The 16,737-nt window shown below is 50.2% G+C and overlaps 1 protein-coding gene across 1 annotated transcript in view; it reads left to right on the forward strand.

Moving 5' to 3' along the window:
* The first annotated feature begins 306 nt into the window (after nt 1-306).
* ZMAT4 (zinc finger matrin-type 4) overlaps nt 307-16,737 on the forward strand; it is a 362,525-nt gene continuing 346,094 nt past the window's right edge. The window contains exon 1 of the mRNA XM_045070975.1: nt 307-460. The gene's annotated coding sequence lies outside the window, so the exon portion shown is untranslated. The remainder of the gene's footprint in view (nt 461-16,737) is intronic.

Consider the following 16,737-nt stretch of genomic DNA (forward strand, 5'->3'; position numbering starts at 1 on the left):
TCCCTCTCTCTCACCCCCCACCCCTTCTCGAGAGCTCTCCTTCTCCCCCCTCCCCTCCACCCCCACTTTTTCTACTCTCCCCTCCTCCCTCCACTGGACTCCCAGTCCTGCCCCCACCCCGGGCCCCGAGGAGAGCCTTACAGGTTGTCAATGAAACATGGAATTATTTCCTTTGATGGCTTAGATAATAGTAGGAGCCAAAGCAATGAGTGAGGTCTGCTGAAACCAATGCAGTCCTGCCCGGGACTCGAGAGCCAATCGCAGGAGCAGAGGGCGGGGCGTCGGCGCCAGCAGATAATTGCTAAGTGCATCGCTAGCACAGTTGGGCCGAGCTGCCGAAAGGTCTGGTCGCAGAGGCAGGGACGCGTACTCGTCAGTGTGCTCCATCCCGACAGCATCCTTCCGCGGCTCGGCAGGGCAGCGAGCCTCTGGACACCCGCCCCTCCGCTCCGCGGAAAAGGTACTCCCGCCTGCGTCCCGGGGGGTGCTGCTCCCCCGGCGGGGCCATTCTCAGCGGCTGGCAGGGTAGCAGATGTAGAGGGATTGCAGAAAGAAAAGTTTAGGGGAGAGAACGCGACAAAGGTGGGAATTCACCGTCTTTTGTTGGGATGAAAACAAGCTGACAATTTAGAAAACTTCTGCGCTGTCTCAACTGGCTTTGTTTACTCCTCTCTCAATTCGCTGCACTCAGGTCTGTGGAAATAGGTCTAGGCTGGGGCTCGGGTGACTGCACGGTTGGGGTGTAAATTCGGGTTTGTTGGGTGAAGGCAGTTGGACCCCTGGATGTGCTGCTTCCTGGCAAACCCAGCAGTGGGAGGCTGATGTTGAGAAATAGTTGGTTGGTGGGGTTTTCTGCCAGAGGGTCTGCCCCCTTTCCATTACCTTGACCTGCCTTCCCCCAACTATGTGACCTTCAACTTGAGTCCTTCCCCAAACTTCTGTTTCCTTCCTCCCTCCGATCCTTTTGCCCACTCTGTCTCCGTTCTTTTATTTTTTTTTTTTTCTTGGTGGGAAAAGAAATTTCCCGGGGTGTGGGCGGCTGTCCTGTTTGACCTGGTGGGCATTTATGTGCCGCCCAACTTGGTGAGAAACCGACGGAACAGTTCTCAGAGGAAAAGAAATTACTTAATTGATTAGCTCCTGAAAACTGGAAGACTGTCCGGGCTTGGTGTGTCCTGAAATAAAGGGGACGGAGCTAAATGGTATCCCCTGTGAAGGTTACACCCTTATCAGAGAAGAGCTGTCCAGGGCAGAACACACCAGTGACTGTAAGAGGCAGAGGGCAGACCCCTAGGGGCTGCCTATGTTTAAGTGTGCAGGTACATCTGTGCCCTGGAGGGTGCAGGAACCTCCATCCACACCATTTCTGATCATTGCTCTTCAAGCAAAAAGCTCGCCACGGTCAGCAGCTGGTTCAGCCTCGAAACACCCTTATGCATTCTAAATTGCAGGACCACAAGGGCCTTACTTGCTCTGAGACCCACTTTTGGGTCTGGGGAAAACTCCTTTCTTGGAGCTTCTGCAAATGGGAGGTGTTAGCTAGGCGTCCTAGGAAGAAGTCCCCATGGAGAGAAAGGTGATGTGCTTGGTCTTGAACTTCCTGCCAGCTTTGGCGCAGGCAGCTCCTACTTGAACGCCCTACAGCCCTTCACCAGGTGTGCTTCTAAACCTGCTTGAACACTCTGGAGCTGGGTCAGTCCAGGACCCATCTTACAAGCCCCCGGGGCTTTGAGGGAAGTCAGGTGAATTGCCTCACCCTGATTTCTATCCTAGTCCTGAAGCTGGGGAGTTCAAGTCCCAGCCCTGGCAAGAAGTGAATATCCTGGGAGAGACATCCTTCTGCAACCCCTTGTCCCTATGACACCCTTCCTGCTGAAATGCGGATGACAGGCACCCTTCTCTAGTTCCACAAATCACTTTCAGCTTTTAATTCTTTTCTTTAACAGCCACAACAGGTCCTGCACCTCCTTTAGAAAGCTATTTCAGGGGGGAGTCCTTATTGTCGAAGATCTACTCACAATGATTAAAAAAAACAGCTGCCTCACTTTTTTTTTTTTTTTTGGTCAAGATACAGTCAGCTTTCTCTTTCGCACATGTTGTCTGACAGTAAACAGAACAAACTTGCAGCCCTGCAAATTATGCCTTTTTGTTTGGGAGCCTGGAGTGGACGTGGAGCTTTTGTCTGCTGTTGGGGTGGATTTGGCCATACACCTTCTCCCCTGTGGTCTGTCTAGGGCATGGGACCCCCAGAGAGCTCAGGAGAGGTGGCACCCAGCAGGTGGGGGGTAGTGTGGGGGAGGCACTTCGGTTTTCTAGAAGGCAGTAACAAAACTAGAAAATGCTTTTGAGTTTCAGAGGTGCCTCAAACCAAAAAACTGGTAGCGAAAATTGAGGGTCCTTTCAATTGATGCTGATCTGCTAGATTTCTATCATGATAGAGGACATTCAAAGTAAGGCTTTTAAACCAGCTCCTGAATGGTGACTCATGCCCGGGAGAGGAAAAAGGCAGGGTTGGGGGAGGGAGCAGAGGGAGCGTTGGGAAGTGCAAGTGGGACACACGAGGAACCCTTGCCTCGGCTTCTCCCTCCTCCTCATTCCTCTTCCTTGTAGTTCCTCATTTGGAACAAAGATCATTAAAATAACAACTCTAGACTAAAAAAAGCATAATGGGAGCTGAAGAATAATTGATGAAATGCAAAACACCACCCGAGCAACTTCACCTTGGATGGGGCATGCGATCCAGGATCCAGCCCCGCCACTGGGATCCACTTTGGAGAATTCAGTCTCTGGTGTTAGGCTGATTGGTTCCTTGTGAAGCATGGTGCCTGTTTGTGTGTGAAGGGACTGATGGGTGCTCGGAAAATTAAATTTGTTATTCGTCATTTCACGGAACATGGTAGCTTTCGCCAGAACCCTGACAAGCATCACCCATCGATCTAGCATTTTCTCCTCTCCCCAGTTGGGCAACTAGGCTTTCTCTCTTTTAACTGCTGTGCTGAATGGGGATTGCCTGTCTCTGCTTTCACAAGCCCTGGGTGACTTACCTGGGAAGTAAAAGTCCCTCCCTTACTTTTCTGTTCTTTTTCTTGTCATCTCTTCCCATCATAAACACTTCAGTAAATAATCTCTTCACCAACCTACTTTGATCTCATCATTTTGTGCCAATTTTGCTGTTAAAGAAAACTGTCCCCTGAAAATAGGGTTCAAAACATATGGACATTTTTATCCGAGAAGAGCCTTTTAGTCCTTCTATTTTAAAATTTAATGTTGTGGTTTTGGGGGAAATCAAATAAGCACGTTTATTGTGTTAGGTGTTTTTGTGAGTCCTGTTGAGAGGTCTTCTTTTTTTCTCTTGAGTGAATGCTTGAACTCCCCAGTTGTTCTGGGGGGTGTGTGTCTGGAGGTTTGAAATAGTCTGGAATATCCCCCTCACACCTGAAAGGTGAAGAGATTGAAGAATGGTGTTTCTTTTTTCATCACAGGGTGAAAGCTGTTTTGAAATCTAGGCTCTGAAATGTCCTCACCACACAGGGTTATTTTCCCCCTTCACTCTTGGGAAAATTTCACAGCTCAAATTATTAATAAATACTTCACTGAACTCACTTTTTCTTACACACACATGCCCCCTTCCTCCCTCCCCACTCGGGTCTATTGCACACTGAACGATCTTACTTAATCTGATATATACTTCTCCTTCTTCCTTCCTTTCTGATTCTTCCTTCCTGTCACTTAAGGGCAGCCTAGAGGTTGAGATTTAATTTTCGACACCCTGCTTACCTCACTTCTAGAATGGTTAGCCAAGGGAAGTCAAGAATTCTGGGATGCCTATGGAGTTGCCCTGCAGGAGCTGTGAGGCAATGCTTCACCACGTTCTGTTCCATGCAGACCTCCCCAGAGCGCCTGGGGGGGGGCACCCCTCACGAGAGTGCCAGGGGGGAGGGTTCTGAACACAGGCCTGTTCGATGCCCAGGGACCCTACGAGCAGGACCCCTGCTGCTCCGCTGTCCTGACACCCACTCGTAGGACTGACCTTGGACATATTAGCCAGCTATGAAATGCACCTGTCATTCTCCCAGTCCCTTTCTTCTTTGTTCCCTTCTGACCCCTAAATCTCTTTCTCCAGAGCTAGAAAGGATCAAATCTCCTTATTCTTACTAAGGTGTAAATAGTGAAGAGTGTTGCCACTGACAGAAGTGTTTGAGTTCTTAATGGAAGTCAAAGGTGTTCACAGTGGAGTTGCAAACATCTGCCTCGGGGTTCAGAAAGTGGCGTTTGGGCGGGGAGTATCTGGGCAGTTGGTTTTTCAGTGAAGGCTGGTCCTGCTCTCGCCTGGTCAAGGACATGCTGCAGCCACTCGGGGGTTGCGCTGGCAATATTGGGCATCTAGCACTCGGAACCAGATCCCTGTGACCAGTGACCTTGGGCACTGCACCTATTTTGCCTGTTCTGACCTCAAGTTTCTTCATATATAGAGCTAGGGGCTCGGATGTTCTCACGGATCCCCTTTCTGTGCTGTTGTTCTCTCTGGATGTTGCTGCTAGAATCTTAGATCCAGCTGGGGATGGTGGAGCTTCTGAGGGACCTGGAGCTTGCGGCGTGGGCTCTAATGCGGGCCACAGCGCCCAGGGATGCTGTCAGAGCTGGGATCCGTGAGGGCAGGTCAGAGGGATGGTGGCTGCTCCGCCACAGGAAGAACAGGCTGAGGGGTGATGTAATAACTGATTTTGGTTTAGGAGGGGATGCTGGATGGAGGATGGCGACCAGCTGTTCTCCATCTCCAGTAGGATTGAACGAGAGAAAATAGACAGAAATTGCAGCAGATGGACTTAGATTAGGTATGAGGAAGAATTTTCCGTCAGCAAGAGTTGTTAAAAAGGGAAGGTTGTGGAGCCTCCGTGATGATCTTTAGGAAATGGATAAGCAGAAGATTCAGCTGGAGGAGGAGGCGGAGCGCTGTGAGGAGACTGTAGGAGGGGCTGTCTGGTCCCGGGATCCTGGTCCTTGCTGGAGGAGGAAGGGGGGGGCGGTGGCAGAGGCCCTTTGTGGTTTCTCAGGAACCTCACCTTTGCTCTGAGGCTGTCAAAGTGGCTGAGAGCCAGAGTCCCCGGGGAAGGCAAGGCAGGGAGGGGTGTGGCCAGCCTACACGTCTCTCCAGGTACCGCCTTGACTGGCAGAGCCTGTCTGCTGCCCAAGGCTCTCTCTTCAAATCTAATCTTTCATTTCCAGATGTGGCAAATGAGCCCCAGAGAGGGGGCAGGCTTTGATGTCCTCACGCCCTGACCCAACAGCAGAGCCAGGACCCAAACCGAGGTCCGCCAACCCTTCAGTCCATGTTATTTGCTTTGTAGCTCATTTTTTCACTTGCTTCCAAATTGAATAGACCATTTACTTTTTCTGGGCTCCTTATTTTTCTCTGACCCGACGGTGGAGACAGGGACACCTGCCCTCCGTTAAGCAGAGTTTATGGAGTGCCCTTTCTGCGCACGGTGTACTCAACCCCACCTTCCCGGATTCATGCAGCAAACTCTTCCCCTGAGTGGGTGACTGGGCAGGGCTGCTGCAAAGCCAGGGCTGGGGGAGTGCCTGCCGGACGCCGGAACAGAAAAGAGGGGACCGGGTACAGTTGGAGGAGGAGCAGGAGGAGGATATGAAAAATATTATTCAATCTGAATCGCACAGAGCTGACGGACTTGAGACATCTAGTTTCAGCTCCTGGTCGGACGAATGAAAGAAGGGGTCCACAGCATAAAACCCTTCTATCACCAGTTACCTTTACAAAAACAAAACCGAATTTGGAGTTGCCTTCAGATTCTCATTTCTGAGGAAGCTTCTATGATGTGGGGCTGAAATTCCACATTCCTTCCAGCCAGACTTGATTCATTACTGGCCGGACAGATCTGTTGGGTGTGCTTGGAGCCCCCTGGGAGGACCTTTCGGGGAGACCCCAGGGATGTCGCACACTGCGGCAAGGGGGTGTCCAGAGGCACGTCTCTGTGCTAACAAAGGCATGCTGTGCACTGTGCGCAGTGCTGAGGCAGGCACTGGGGAGTCTGTGTGAAACGGGATAGCCATGGTCCTTGTCCTGTGGGAACTTGCCAGGGAGGACCATTGGCCTCTGAGGCAGCCAAGCCGTCTGTGTGTCTGAGGAGCCAAGTGGGCGCCAAAGGCCTGGTTGCTGGGGGTGTGGGGAGGGGGGGTGAAGGGTGGAGAGAGCTGGGGAAGCTAAGGGACAGGACGCAGGGGGGAGGTGGAGAGAGCACAAGAAAGGACAGAAAGCCAAGGGGCTGCAGTGCCTTTCCTGGAAGGTGAAAGAACCCACGTGCATAGAGAGAAGCTGGAGGAAACAGATGGGCAGCTTACCCTTACTTGGCATGGTCAGGGGAGGCCTCCTGGAGAGAGTGACACCCGATAGGAACTTGGGAAGTAAGTAGGATCCTACCAGGTGGATGCAGGGGTGGGGGGTGGGGGGAGGAGGAGGGCAGCCACGCTGGCAAGGCTCAAAAGTATGAAACAGCACGGTGTGTCAGAGCAGTCTGAGTAATACTTGGGTGTTGCTGTATCTGAGCACATGAGGTATGTTTTTGGGGTGCGGGAGGGAGAGGGGGTGGGAGTATACCCAGGTAGGGAAGGACCAGCTGGCCACGCTGAGGAGCAGAAGGGTTTTAGGCAGGAAAAGGCAGTCCCATTTGCATTGAGGACACGGGAGTTGTGGAATGGAGGGTGGGGTGAGGTTTGGGAGAGGCGAGGCTGGGCTCAAGGGCTGGTCCCGATGTCATTTGCTGCCATCCAGGTGAGCAGCATGAGGGAGGAAGGAAGACCCTGGCAATGGGAGAAGAGGGGGGACAGCATCACAGGGTGATGATACCTTGACTTCCTAATTTGTCCTTGGTCAGGTGAAAATGAAGAGGAGTTTTTCATCCCCTGAAGGAGAAGCTGACAGGTGACAAGGAAAGGTCACATGGGTCGATGAGAGAGAGAAAGAGAGTGGTGTTCCCCACTGAAGACAGGATGGGAGCGGATGGGCTTCAACCACAAGGAAACGATATCAGCTAGACATTAGCATTAATGCCTTAATGGAGGGATTGTTAAACACAGGGACAGGGTCAGCAAAGACCTCCATGAACTAAATCTCTTCCCATCTACTGTTAAAAATATCAGTCTGTCCCTTGATAGAAGAGTAGGCAAAGGATGTGAAGGGGGAGTTCAAACAAAGAGAAAAGAAATGCAAATGTCCAGAAAAAGACGTACAAGTGTCCCACCTCTCTAATAATTACAAGAGTACCTTAGAAATAAGATAGCATTATCCACCTGCCAGACGAGCAAAAATGAAAACGATACACCCTGTGTTGTTATGAGTACCAGGATCGTGGACATTTGCAGACTTAGCTGGTGGGAAGATCATTTGCAAACACGGGAGACATAGCTCAAAAATATACCCTCTAAACCAGCAAGCAATTCCTCTTCTAGGAACTTATCCTACGGACATAATCAGAGCTGTGCAAAATAGTTCTAATCAAGGATATTCCTTTCAGCATTATTCATTGTAACAAAACATTATATGGGGGGATTAATTAAATCTAATACGGCTCATCCATAAGATGGAAATCAAGGAAGCTATTAAAGTTACATTGGATAATACATAAGAATATGGGAAAATGCTAATAATATATATTAAGTCAATAAAGGTCTAAAGGTAAACAGGGTATAAATACAATTTTGTAAAAAAAAAAAGATTCATACAGGTCATGAAAAATAGAATGGAATACAATATATCAGAGTGATAATGGTGGTGATGTCGGGTTTTAGGAAACATCTGATTCTTCCATTAAACTTTTCTATATTTTCCAAATTTCTTATAGTGAAGAGAAGCGCTCTTTTAAAATCAGTTATTCAAACCATAAGTGTTGGAGTGGGGACTATACGTCTATACATGTAGCAAGTGTCCAGCTCCATCTGGCTCTCTAAAAGTCATAAGGCAGCCGGCCAGGTGACCTCAGTCCATTCGGTGAGATCAGATAAATGCGCAAAGGCAGTGAGTGCAGCATGGGCTCCCCTGCCCAAAGTCGGCTTCCGATGTTGGGAGTGTGGGATCTCTTGGCCTGGAAGGGTGACCCCTGGTGGGGGGCTTGGGCAGGCTTGCTCCTTCCTCCTTCCCTCCTCCCCTTCCACACACATCGCCAGCTTTGTTCCTTTCAGTGGTCAGACCCAGCTTCGCCTTTAGGTGGTGTGTTTGCACACGTCACACCCATCTGCAGATGTCCTAAGTGAAGTTGAGTCTCCGAGAGGCTACGACACGGTCAGGGTCAGGGTCCCAAATCTAGTGAGTGGCAGAGCCAGGGGACAAGGAACTTGGGTGTCTGAGCCCGTGCTCCCAGTCTGGAGCGGGCGGTTTTGTAGAGCTTTTTGTCCTATTGAGGATAGCTGGCAGGTTTCCAGCAGGAAGGTGCGGAGCCACCCTCCCCTCCTTCCCAGAAGCCATGCCTTCTGCTTAATTCACTTATTAATTAAGACCGAGTGACTGCTCTGACAGCTCCCGACAGCTATCACATTTAGAGGAGTGACTTTGGGTGCCGAGGGTCTCCAGCGGTACCCTCCTGCTTCGGCTTCCTTGCCGAGTGCCTCATTTGTGGCTGGTTTTCCAGACGACTCTTACTTCCCCCCGGTGCTTTCCTTTGTTGCATAAACTCCGGGCAGCCTGAGAGTCCCGCTCTCTGTGCAAGTCACAGCTCCCTGGCTCCATGGTGTGTGCCCAGGCTGCGTGGAGGCTCTCCAAGGCACTTTCCCTCAACAGGGCAGGGGGCGGCTCTGAGCGGCACATCCTTGGGGCTTTCACAGGCTTACCTGGGGAGAGTGGAGAGGCCTGCTAAAACGTAGGGCTGGATGAGGAGTGGTGTGGGCCACGTGGCTGATTTGCTGCCCTATTTACTTTAATAATAATGTACATTTGTATGATGTTTTGTATTTGCAGGCCTCAGAGGCGGACGGGGCAAGTGTCTTTCTCCTCATGGTGCGGGGGAGGAAATTAGACTTGGAAAGGCAAAGCCACTTGCTTCGGTTTGTATGGGCAACAGGCAGAAGAGCCAGCATGGCACAAACCAGATTTTCTGTCCGCAGACACTGCCCTGCTCATAACTGACAAGGGCTTCTTGCTGGCTACATGTCCTGGGTGCCACAGGGGTGGGCCACAGCATCCTGTGTGGCCCTCATGGTTATTTGGTGACGTGGTTGACATGAAGGGACTTCCAGATCACAATGCATTCAGCTGAGTCCTCTTGTGAGCCCGAGTCCAGTGGGTGCTCAGAAAGGTGGGTGCCCGTGAGAGGCTCCCACGGAGGATGAGGAAACCGAGGATGAGAGCGTTTGGGACAGAGAAGGGCCCTTCTTGGTGCGAGTGGCGATCCGGAGCCAAGAAATGGCCTGCGATGCTGGAGGCCCCTGAGGGGCCGTGTGGCTGGTCAGGCGGTGTTGGGGAGAGGATCTGTGCGTTTCCCTCAACCCAGGCTTTATCATTTTTCAGAAGCCCTCCTGTGTAATAAGCTCGGGCAATGCCACCGGGAGAGAGGAGGTAATGGGTTGGAGCTTTCCTGTGCGCTCCCTCCTCCTCACTGCCTCTCTTGATTTTGCTCCTGCTGAAAATGAAATTGCCCTATGGGGTTCCAGAAGACAGGAAGGGGCAGTTCGCCGGTTCCAATTCTGCCAGCCCTCCCCTGTCTGCCTGGAACTTAGGGTTTTCAAAATATGAGAAGAGGAAGGAAACATGATGAGCCAAAAGGAAAAGAAAGGGAAAGGGAGCAGAGTGGGGAGGAGGTGGGTGACTCAAGCGACTCAAGCGCGGTGTTTGGAAACGAGGGAGCAACTTCTAGCACAGTGAAGGAGCAGAAGCAGAAGCTCTTTCTAAATTGCAGATTTTTTTAAAAAGATTTTTTTTTTTTTTTTAAAATTTTTTTATTTGACAGAGAGAGAGACAGCGACAGAGGGAACACAAGCAGGGGGAGTGGGAGAGGGAGAAGCCGGCTTCCCGCGATGCAGGGAATCCAACATTGGGCTCAATCCCAGGACCCTTGGGATCATGACCGGAGCTGAAGGCAGAGGCTTAATGACTGAGTCACCCAGGGGCTCCTAAATTGTAGATTTTTAAGTGTGATGAGACATAAATAAGAAAGGAAAAAGAGTCTGAGACTCTCCTTTCTTTTCAAAATTTTTCTTTTTTTTTTTTCTTAAAGATTTTATTTATTTATTTGACAGAGAGAGATCACAAGTAGGCAGAGAGGCAGGCAGAGAGAGAGGGGGAAGCAGGCTCCCCGCTGAGCAGAGAGCCCCATGCAGGGCTCGATCCCAGGACCTTAAGATCATGACCTGAGCCAAAGGCAGAGGCTTCATCCCATTGAGCCACCCAGGTGCTCCCCTTTTCAAATTTTTGAAGCTGTGGTCATCAGCTTCATTTTGAAGAGGAGCCCGAGGCAGGTGCGGGTCACACAGCTGGCAGTGGTGAGTGACAGCCTGGTGTTGTCAGCTGTGCTGCCCATCCGGCTCCCCACTTCTGCTCCAGGCCTGATGGCCCTGGGTGTCTAGGAGAGGGAAAGGAGGGGGGGTCCTTCTGCCTCCAGAGCAGCCCCTTGTCTGTTTCTCCATCCTGCCTCCTCCTGGCTTCCAGAAAGCTCTGCAGAGAGGTGTGGGGAGCAGCTGGCTGGCAGGCCCCTTGTCGCTGGGGACCCAGTAAATTGTCCATTCCCTGGGATAGGTCCATGAGGGATGCCTCAGGCTGCGGGGCTGGGAGAGCTTGAGGCTGGCCCTGCTCTTTGATTTCACCATGATGGAAATGATGGGCTTCTCTCTCTCATCCTTCAGTTTCCTGAGCAGGGATGTGAGCTTCTGAAATGTTCTGTGTTCACTTATTCATTGCTCAAAATAATGAGAATTGACAGTCACAGTTCTAAGGTTTTAGGACACAGTTAAAACTGACCCAGTCCTCCATCCTCCCCGAGATACTATTCCAGTGAGGGGAGACAGATGGCAAACAAAGAAGTCAGTTTGTAGGAGGGCTGAGAGGTAAAATGGGGAAAAATGAGGGAGAGCAAGGGAACGGGGAGAGTGTGTGGGGAGGGGGTGTCCAGGAGGGTCTCAGAGACAAAGCAACACCAGAGCAGGGGACCAGGGCCATGGAGGGTGACCCTTGAGGATGTTTGAGGGAAGGGCAGTGCAGGCCAGGAGAGGTCCTGCAGCTGGAGATACCGGGGGACGTGGTGGCGGGAGGGTTAGATGTAGCCTTGAGGCCAAGGTGAGCTTCATCAAGCCCCTGGAAGGTTTTGAGCAAAGGAATAACATAGTATATGATTTAAGGGGGTTGCTCTGACTGCCTGGTGTGTGCCCTGGGAGCATGTTATGGGAGAGCTGTATGGAGGCAATGACCCTGGCCAGAGAGGGTGGTGGCTTGGATTAGTGGTAGCAGTGGGGGTGGGGAGGTGAGGAACAGTCAGAGTCTGGGTATGTTTCGAGGGTGGATTTCATGATGGGTTGAATGTAGGGTTTGAAAGAAAGAAGGTTCACAGATGATTTCCAAGGCGTTTGGGATGAGACAGAAAAGTCCGTGGAAGGGACGAATTGGGGGAACACAGGAGGTGAGAATTTTGTTCGGGGAGATGTTAGATGTCCAAAGGAAATGCCTGCTAGTCGGTTGGGTTATGGGTGTAGGGTTCAGAGAAGAAGTCTATGCTAGTGAAAAATCTTGGGAGTTGTTCGTGTCTTGATAATATTTAAGGTACGGGGCCAGATGAGGTAACCTTGAGAGTGAGTGTAGAAAGGAGCTACAGAGACTGAATTCTGGGAACCCCAATACTTAAAGATCTAGAATAGGAATTGGTGAACTTTCTGTTGAAGAGTCAGAGAGTAAATATTTTATTTTTTTTATTTTATTTTTTTTAAAGATTTTATTTATTTATTTGACAGAGATCACAAGTAGGCAGAGAGGGAGGCAGAGAGAGAGGAGGAAGCAGGCTCCCCGCCGAGCAGAGAGCCCGATGCGGGGCTCGATCCCAGAACCCTGAGATCATGACCTGAGCTGAAGGCAGAGGCTTAACCCACTATTTTAAACTTGGTCTGTATGGTCTTTGCAGCCGTGAGTCTGCTTTGCCAGTTGCAACCAGGAAAGCAGCCACAGATAACAGGTAAATGAATGAATGTGACTCTCTTCAATGAAACTTCATTTGCACAATCAGGCCCCTAGCTTCCAGGGCCTTGTGTGGTGACCTTTGTTCTGGAAAGGGAGGATGAACCTGCAAAGGAGACAGATAAGGAGCAGCCCCTGAGGTAAGGTTGCCTCAGAACTTAAGTGAGGCGTTCTCAAGGAGGGATCCTTATCAAGGAGGGAGTGATCCGTGGGATCCCATCCTGTGTGAAGTCCTGGGGACTGAGAACAGTAGCAGGGAAGTTGCCAGTAAGCTGAAGGCCTGTGAGGTGAGGGCCTCGTTGGAGCAGGTTGGTGGAAAGGGTTGGGTAGAGCTCATGAAGACAACCTATGGAGAAGTGGGGCGTGAGTGTGTGTGTGTGCTTAAAATGGGAGAAATAGCAGGCTGTGTGTGCTGGTGAAACAACCCAGTCAAGTGTACAAAGGTGATGTGGGTGACAATTGCTGGAGTCCTGGGGAGGGGCTGGGATCCAGTGCCCTGGTGGGCGTGGCCTGGCTGGCTGAGTGGACAGCCAGGGGAGGGAGAGGTAGTCAGGTGGGTGAATGGGGGGTGTGGTGGGATGGGTGGGGGTCAGAGTGGGGACTCTCCTGTGGGAAGGAAGATCAAGAGCTGTCGGGGTTGGCAGGGTGGGGAGGAGGAGACCTCGGTCACCCCTGATTGGGGACTGGGGCAGGCGCGGCTGTCCAGAGACAATGAAGAGGGTGTGAGTCTCTAAAGCAAAATTAAAATGTTTGTGGTGATGCTATCAGGGGAGCATGGGGGCTCTGTAAATTCTGAAGAGTTAAGACTGAATTAACACGGCCAAGTTGAGGGTGTGGATTTAGATTCCTCAAAGAGTCTCAGATTCCCACAGGCCTGGAGTGGCCTACCCAGGTGGCTCTTGTACTTTTTTTTTTTTTTTTTTTTTTTTTTTAAATTGAGCTATAATTGACATGTAACATTATATTAGTTTCAGGTGTACAACCTAATGATTTAATGTATGAATATATTGCAACATGAGCACCAAGGTAAGTCTAGTTAAATCCACCACTATGCATGGTTACTTTTTTTTTTTTAACAATTGTATTTTGAGGAAAGAGAGTTGCTGACTGGAGATTCTGTCACTCCTCCGAAATCAGACGGTTCAGACGGCTATGTGAGGTGAGAGAGACCACTGGCCTGGGGTTGGGGGGGGTAGGCGAGGCCCACTGCACTTTTTTTTTTTTCTCTCCTGCTAAAGCCTTTTTTAATCTGAAACGTCTTACTTACTGTTTACATCTTTTTATGAGGCAGGAGAGAGTAGGGAATGAGAGGAGGATTCCTCTAATTTTTTTTTTTAAGATTTTATTTATTTATTTGATAGAGATCCCAAGTAGGCTGAGAGGCAGACAGAGAAAGAGGGCGGGGAAGCAGGATCCCTGCTGAGCAGAGAGCCCCCGATGAGGTGCTTAATACTGGGATCAAGGCCTGTGCTGAAGGCAGAGGCTTTAACCCACTGAGCCACCCTTGCGTCCCCTCCCTTAATTTTTATGTGAAGACATTGTCCCGGGGAAAGAAGGGACCTACCCCAGGTCCTTGATCTGAATGTGGGGAGGACCCCATAAAGTGGGGGATGAACCCGCTGGTGTCATCCTCTCAGATGCTCTAGGACAGTGAGGGGAGAGGTGGAGAAGCAGCCTCCTGGTGAAATCCCTATTGTCTGGGAAGTGGGGACTGTTCACAGAAACTAGAAAGAGAAAGAGCACCTCCTTAGTTCTAGTTAGATGCCTCTAGGGAGAGAGCAAGGAAGACAGGTGAGGGAACAAGTGGCATTGGTGGAAAGAAACTGACTTGGGAACTTTAGAAAAGAGAACAGTCTAAGATCACAGACCCAGCGGAAAGCAAGGCAGACGCTTCCCTCCAAGACTATGCCTTGTGAGTGGGTAACCCATCTTGAGGGGAGTGGAGGGTGCTCGGGGACTTCAGAAAGCGTGCCGAGGGACCGGGTTTACCATGATGCACTGTCCCGTGCAGCCCAGGAAGGGGCATAGCCTGGTACAAAACCGGGCGTGTACAGGACACCTGACTGTCCCTGGGCCCATTCGGGTTTCAGGGAGGGCACTATTCTGGGACGGCAAAGGGTCCAAAACCCTGTGCTCACTTAGGGAACGAGGTTGTTTCCAGGAGTGATAAATGCCCTAAAGGAGTTTGTTCAGAGCTGACCAAGGAAGGCGATGCGCTCATCTCTTCTCCAAGTTTTATTTCTGGTGGTCTTTTGGAGATGAAGTAGAGAATTTGGAAACGCAGAGGTGTAGGGACCCAGAGTTTGTCCAAACCTAAGTTATCTCCATGCGCGTGGCTCTGACCGTCGGGGTGGCTGCTCCAAATTTTCATTTCCCCAGTTTTTAAATAAATGAGACCATCTCATAGATTTGTTGTAAGGATTAAGTGGAGTATTAGGTATAAAGTGTCCAGCATAATGCTGATAATAGAGCAAGATGCCAGAATCTGTGGAAATGCAGGCTGACAGGGGTGTGGGCGTGAGGGCGGCTTCTCTCTAGGGATGGGTCAGGCTGGGCCAGGCAGGTCCCAGATTCCCTGTGCTTCTGCTGCAGTAGCCATCTCCACATGGCTAGTGGAAAGGTTGGAAGACCTGTTTCTGGGCTTCAGAGCTCCAGGCTTCTTCCTAAATATTGCTGGTCAAGGGACCGGAGAGGAACAGTATAGAATTACCAAATAGTGTAGTGCCTTCGAAAAAAATAAATCTGGGGAAAGAAACTCTGAGAGCTGCAAGAAGCATAATATTGAGAGAGATTTAAAGGGAACCCAAAATCCCTGCAATGCTTAGAACAGCAGGAACATAGATTTTTCACACTAATTAAGTGATTTGTGGGAAAATCCCATCCATCTCCCTAACCTGAGCCGAATCGAGCAAACGAGGCTGCGAGTTGCACAGTGAGCTCTGAGGCAGGCGCGAGGCTGGTTTATGACCCTGCAGAACTTTCCTGCGGCATGAATTCCGGGCCAAGCAGGTGGCCCCCCAAGGAAGGGCGCCCCCCAGCCAGTTCCCTTTCAGCTGTCAGCGCGAGGTAGTTTGTAGGGTAGGAGGGTTTCTCCGACCTGCCTGTGGCAGAGCTTCTGGGGAAATCCTCTCATCCGCTGAGAGGATTTCACACGTGTGTGTGTGTGTGTGTGTGTGTGTGTGTGTGTGTCTGGAGCGGGGGCGTCTGAGGAGGGATGGTGGTGGACAGGTACCAGCCCGGCCCGTGTATTTAAACGTGGCATTGACATGGGAGCTGTCTGCCGGGAGATACTCCTGTCTCTGCATGGGGGGGCGCTTCTCATGGGCCCTTGCCAGGGCTGCGTCTTCAACCCCTTCCATGCGGTCTGGCCCCACGCGGTGGATACGAAGTATCACTTTTTTTGACCGTGAATGGATATTTCCCAGTCTGGGTTTAGTTAAATTCCAGGGCGTTCTGAGTAATCTCAAGCGGGCTTAGGTGAAGTCGGTTTAAACTTTTTGCAACGTAGAGAGGAGACACTGGATGTGTCACACTTGACATGTGGGGAGATTGGTGGGTGGCTGGGTTGGGCTGAGGAAGGAGGGGTTGGGGGTGATGTGTGAATCTTGGCACAAGCCTGTAGTGTCAAAACATCCAAAATGCTGAGGGCTGTTTTTCTATACAGAAAAATAAATCCACTAGAGTTCAGAGAAAGAGGAATACGGTGGCTAAAGACAGAAAAATGTTTCACTCTGTGACTAATCCAAACAGCAGAATAGTTAGGCGGGTGGGGTTCTGGAGTCAGGCTTGGATCCTGGCTCCGAAAGTGAGCTGTTTGACCTTGTCAAAGTCATTCAGCTGGGCCTCAGTTTCTCCCTCTGCAGCAGGAGGATGAGAGGGCCCACCTTGCCAGGATGCCATGTGGTGGTGAGGTAAGGCCCTGTTGAGCTCTTACCACTGATAACAATGCCAATGATAACAATAATAAAAGTGCTAATTAAAATGGAGATGAGATGCCATTTTCCCAGCTATAAAATTACTGAAGGTTAAAAATGACATTGCTCAGTGTCATGGAGATATGATAGAACAGTATAAGGTCCTATTATTAGAACTGTAATTGGTGCAGCCTTCCTGGTAGGCATGATTTTGGGGAGTTCCGTACTTTCAAATTACTTCTAAGATTCTATCCGGAGGAAATGATCGGAGATGTGAGGAAACGTGTGTGTGAGAGCGCACACTGCGGTGCTCCTCGTTTTTCTGAAACGCTGGAATCAACTTTCCCCCAGAGCAGGGAACTAGTTACACAGATTATGGTACATCCATACAGTGGAGTAGTAGGCAGCCAAATAAAAATATCTGAAGCACGTTAGTGACGTGACACCATGCCCATCAAGTCGTAGGTTTGATATTTTCTAAACTGCCTAATGAAATACATACATATGAGCATAAATAGGACTGTAGTACATGAAGATGTTAACAGAGATTCTCTCCAGATGGTGAGATTATGGATGATTTTTTTCCTTTCTGTATTTTCTTCTGCAGCTCCAGATATCTTAGAATGAGACTTTATTAATTTTTGTAATAATAAATAA

Source organism: Mustela putorius, unplaced genomic scaffold (assembly GCF_011764305.1).
Source record: "Mustela putorius furo isolate JIRA1106 unplaced genomic scaffold, ASM1176430v1.1 tig00003976_pilon_pilon_pilon, whole genome shotgun sequence".
In the NCBI taxonomy this organism is placed as follows: domain Eukaryota; kingdom Metazoa; phylum Chordata; class Mammalia; order Carnivora; family Mustelidae; genus Mustela; species Mustela putorius.